The sequence below is a fragment of the Stegastes partitus genome, unplaced genomic scaffold (assembly GCF_000690725.1).
Source record: "Stegastes partitus isolate 25-593 unplaced genomic scaffold, Stegastes_partitus-1.0.2 Scaffold909, whole genome shotgun sequence".
Classification (NCBI taxonomy): Eukaryota; Metazoa; Chordata; class Actinopteri; family Pomacentridae; genus Stegastes; species Stegastes partitus.
In genome coordinates this window covers 157,647-163,196 of record NW_007578640.1, presented here as the reverse complement: position 1 = coordinate 163,196, position 5,550 = coordinate 157,647, and positions in this window count along the sequence as shown.

Sequence of the window (5,550 nt, the reverse complement as noted above, 5' to 3'; positions counted from 1 at the left end):
TAGATAGATAGATAGATAGATAGATAGATAGATAGATAGATAGATAGATAGATAGATAGATAGATAGATAGATAGATAGATAGATAGATAGATAGATAGTTTAGCAATCTGAAACAGAATTTAGGCATCTTCAAACTGATTCAGTACAGACAATCCAAAACAATGAAAATCAAACAATCAAAGAAATAACAACTACAATAATAAAAAGACAATAACAAACAACAAGCAAAATCAAGTCAAAAGACAATATGTAATATGTCCTGGAGTTTTTTCTGGCTACTGAATTATTCACAATTATTCTAACACACTTGAAAAGAAGAAAATGAGCAGAGCGAGTCAGTGATGTTTGATCAGTGTGTAGGGTTGTTGTTGTACTTATGCAGAGAATACAAACAATTGAGCAGTTCTCAACTAAGCCAAGGACGCTATACTGTTGTCAGACTCTGCCACAGTCTTTCCAAAATCAGTCTTTTTAGTCGGTGTAAGGGAGCTGTTGCATCTCACCCTCTTCTTGTTGATTCCTGAATGCTCACATTTTTGAGACCTGCTTTTCTCAAGTCATATTTACATCAAAGACAACTCACAACGTATCTGTACAGCCTATATCGTGGCCTCGTACAGCACCGTCCAAGATGGTTCACATGGAGCTTACAGAAAACAGTTTAATCAAAGCTTTTTTTTTTTACATTTCCCCTTTGAGATACACAAACCTTCCTTATATATTATGATTGATGTAAATGGTTATATGTTTGCTTATATTATATTTCTCTCACCCGTGGGACTAACTCCAAACATTTGCTCACATTTCCTGCTTCTATGCTGATAGTTTGCATAATATATATTGTCTTACTATTAGTTTTCCATCATTTTTATTTACTGATAACATTTAGTATGTCAGTTAGAGCTGCAACAATTAATCAATTAATCAATTAGTTTCCAACTATTATATCAATTGGCAACTATTTTGATAGTAGATTATTCAATATGACTTATCTTTTAAATATTTGTAATATTTCCTAGATTGTTTCTTATACGCCACTATGGCAGTAAACTGAATATATTTGGGTTATGGATTAAACAAGGCATGTGAGGACGTCATCTTGAGCTTTGGAAAGCACTAATCAACAATGCTTTACCATGTCTGGACATTTTATACAACAAACAATGATTCAGTTAATCTAAAATGTAACCAACAGATTAAGCAACAATGAAAATAGTTGTTAGTTTTAGCACTAATGTTAATCTTGTTTTTCCAGTAGTTTTATGTAATCTGAACATTCTTTCTGTTGATGTTTCAAATAAGCCCATTAGGTTTTCTGTCTCCTCCTTCACTGTATATTACTTGTTATCTTTGTCATTTTTGTTGGAAGTAATTTTTTTGAAATTACACAAGAAATACAACAGAAAACACAACAGATTACCCACAGTAACGGGTTGGACATGGACCTACAGTGGTCTGAGACTGTCCTGATCATGATCCTTTTTGGACTGAAGACTGCAACATTCGAGAGAAGAAATGATCTTCCTTTACAAATGAAAAGTTGAATTCTTAAGCCGTGAAACACACTGTTGCTTATAGGGTATGACATTTTCCTGACCTATTATGTCTACTGTGAGCAAACAAACACTAAGAATTGTTGTATAATGCACTTTGTTGAGTCACTTCACTGACTTTATGGCCTTCACTGTTGCTTCAAATTGCTGTTGCAACTCTAGACATGCTCGGCAACTACAGTGCAAGAAACAGAAAATACAGGAAAAATGGCATTTGTCAAGTCAAATACATATTTTTCCTGCCGGTTGACTTCTGTGAGACATTCATGAATTAGCATTTATTTGTGAAAAATGTGAAAGTTCAAAGATGTTTCTAAAAAAAAGCAGCATGTTCACAATGGCTGTACATGCAAACATACAGTATATATGTGTAACGAGAAATGCAATTATATGTTTAAATGTGTGACTGTAACGAAAGAGTTCACCTATGATTTGCCGTACGAATTGAAATCAACAAATCAAAATACAACATCTTGTCCCACATAAACAGGAAAATAAACAAGGCTGAAACAAATGGCTGTCCACCCAAACAAACTCATTCAGATTAATATCTCCATCAAGCTTCTGGTGGACAGACTGTGGCTGATCGCTAGTGGAAGGCGATGACTGATTTCTCCTGTACCACAACATCTTGGCTCCTACTGCTGTGGGCTGTCAGCCAGGAGCCAATCACTTGCAGGCTGGCAGCTGATCAACCAATCATCAGCTTGTACCTGCACACTCAAATTTGCATACAGAACCACACTCACACCTGGCTCACAGTTATTCTGTACTGGGAGAGAACAAAAGCCAGTTATATGTCACAGGTATAAATAAATCTCCAAATCTGTATGTAGTGTTGGATAAGTAAACGTGAACGTTTTTTTGGAGAGAGTAAATAAACTTTATCTGAACATTCAGACACGCACTGTTTAGACTAGAGTATGAATAATACTGGAAATTCATCAGTGTTTTTAAAAATGTTCATATAAACCATCATCTACTACTTGGCTAAAGCACAGGTACATTGGCAGCATTTGTTCATTAATCAGTGAATGGAAAAATTACAATTTTGGTCAGATGGTGGCATGAATTTATATTTAACCCTGATTTATTTAACCTTTATTTAACCAGGTTGTACCTTGAGACTACAATCTCTTTTGGCCAGGAGAGGAAAACCACAATAAAGACACAAAAGATCACTAAATGAGCATGACAACAATTGACATAAACTGAAAATAAAGCACATTAAATTCAGTTTAAAAGTTGCAATTTCGCTCTTCACGTCCTTTGACAGGAAGTTTGCATTCCCACAGGGAGGTAAAATCATTAGGCTGCTTTGTGTTCTAGAGGTTAGCTCAGGACAAGCATGCAAAATAGGAGACGTCTGTTCTGCCAAATTCACAGCAAATCCTCGGCATCCTGTAAAGCAGCCATTTAGATAAGTGAGAGCTGTAGCAGCTGGTGGTAAGTAATAGGAAATTGCATAAGTAAGATTCAAGCTCATCCGGTCCTACTTTGTACACAGTGATGTGTACTGGACAATGAGCTGGATATGAAACTTAGAGGAAGTCCAGGCAGTGGAGTGTAGTGACAGTAGTGTGCATATACAGTTGAAAGTAGAAGTTTACATACACTGTATAAAAAGACATATAACCTTTTTTTCCCCCACTGACTGACATGAAATGTGACTAAACTTTTCCTGTTTTAGGTCAGTTAGGATTACCAAATTCATTTGCTAAATGCCAGAATAATGAGAGACAGATTTTTTTTTTTTAGAGAATGTCTCATTACTTTCTTCAAAGTCAGAAGTTTACATACATTTCCTTCGTATTTGGTAGCGTTGCCTTATACTGTGTGACTTGGGTCAAACATTTTGGGTTTCCTTCCACGAGTTTCTCACAACAGTTTGCTAGAATTCTGGTCCATTCCTCCTCACAGAACTGGTGTAACTGAGTCAGGTTTGTTGGCTGCCTTGCTCGCACTTGTCTTGTCAGCTCTGCCCACAAGTTTTCCACACGACTGAGATCAGGGCTTTGTGATGGCCACTCCAAAACACTGACTTTGTTGTCCTGAAGCCACTTTGTAACTAATCTGGCAGTATGTTTAGGTTCATTGTCCATTTAAAAGACCCATTTGCACTCAAGCTTTAACTTCCTGGCTGATGTCTTGAGATGTTGCTTCAATATTTCTACATAATGTTCTTTCCTCATGATACCATCTATTTTGTGAAGTGCACCAGTCCCTCCTGCAGCAAAACACCCTCAACATGATGCTGCCACCCCCATACTTCACAGTTGGAATTCTCCAGCTTGCAAGCTTCCCACTTTTCCCTCCAAATGTAACGATGGTCATTATGGTCTAACAGTTCAGTTTCAGTTTCATCAGACCACAGGATATGTCTCCAAACATGAAGGTCTTGTTTCCAAAAATCTAGATGTACCATCTTGTGATTGGGTGCCTCTGCCAACCAGTGCAGTTTAAATTGTCATGGATTTTCTGACAACTTCATTCACTGAACACATTCAGGAAGAAAATGACCAATCAGCAATCTTCAGTCTCCTTGTAGGTTCATTGAGCACTTTGCAGAGAAAGACTAGCTGGTCTCAAGAGCACTTGTCAAGAGCAAACCCTGTGTCTTCATAAATACTATTCCCAAGTCAACATCTTATGCATCACAGAATCTCCCTGACCATCTGTGTGAAGCAAGCTATTTCATCTGACTACCTCTTTTTTTTCATCTCCTGTGTTTGCCTTCCCATAAATTATCTTATAATCCCATGTTTCTGTATGTACTGTTGTTGCCAAGTTGTATTCATATTAAAAACCACCAGATCTGTGATCTGCCAATCCTTTGACCTTGCCCAGTTCCTTCCAGTCGGAGTGTGCGACTGGTGAAGAACTTCTCTGGCTTCCTCCCACACAGTCCAAAAACATGTTGAGGTTAATTGGTGATTCTGAATTGTCTGTAGGTGTGAATAAGATAAGATAAGATAAGATAAGATAAGATAAGATAAGATAAGATAAGATAAGATAAGATAAGATATGCCTTTATTTATCTCACAGTGGAGAAATTCACGATGTCTGTCTCTAAGTGTAGCCCTGTGATAGACTATAATGTTCAGGTTCTCTATTCAGACATGTAGAGTGTGGTTCTTATTACCTGACAGTTTTGGTGACAACGCACGCCTTCTTCAGAGATGACTCTGACAGCAGGTGACGTGTCAGCCGGCAGATTCATCTCTGCAGTGTCATCTCTGAAGAAGACAAGCGTTGTCGCCGAAACTGTCAGGTAATAAGAACCACACTCTACATGTCTGAATAGAGAACCTGAACATTATATTGTCACTAAGAAGACATGATGAACGTTTTCGAGCTATTACCTGTGATAGACTGGTGACCTGCCCAGGGTGTCCTCTGCCTTCGCCCTAAGTCAGCTGGGATAGACTCCAGCCCCCTACAACCCTAGTGAGGACTGAGCGGTGTGTACATAATGGATGAATGATTGCATCAGTATTCAACTTCTTCAAGAAAGTGTTTAATGATCCTTTTTGCCTGCAGTTGAGCCTGTGTAATCGTCACATCATGATGGTGCCACCACCGTGCTTCACGGTGGGGGTGGTGTATTTGTGAGGCTGTGCAGTGTTTGGTGTCAGCCAAACTCAGCGTGTGATCTGATGGCCGAAAAGCTCAATTTGGTTTTCATCAAATTAAAGAACCTTCTTCCAGTTCAGCATCTTCTACGTGCCTTTTTCAACTGTGGCATTTTGTTTGCCACGCTCCCATAAAGCTTTGACTGATAAAGAACTGGGCAACAGTTGTTTTATGCACAGTCTTTCCCATTTCAGCCACTGAAGCTTGTAACTCCTTTAACAGAGTCATACATTTCTTGGTGGCCTTTATCACAAGTGTCTTCCATGCACAATCACTTATGTTTTGAGGATGGCCTGGTGTTGGCAGATTTATATGTGTGCCATATCCCTTCTACTTCTTACTGTAACTGTACTCTCGGGGATA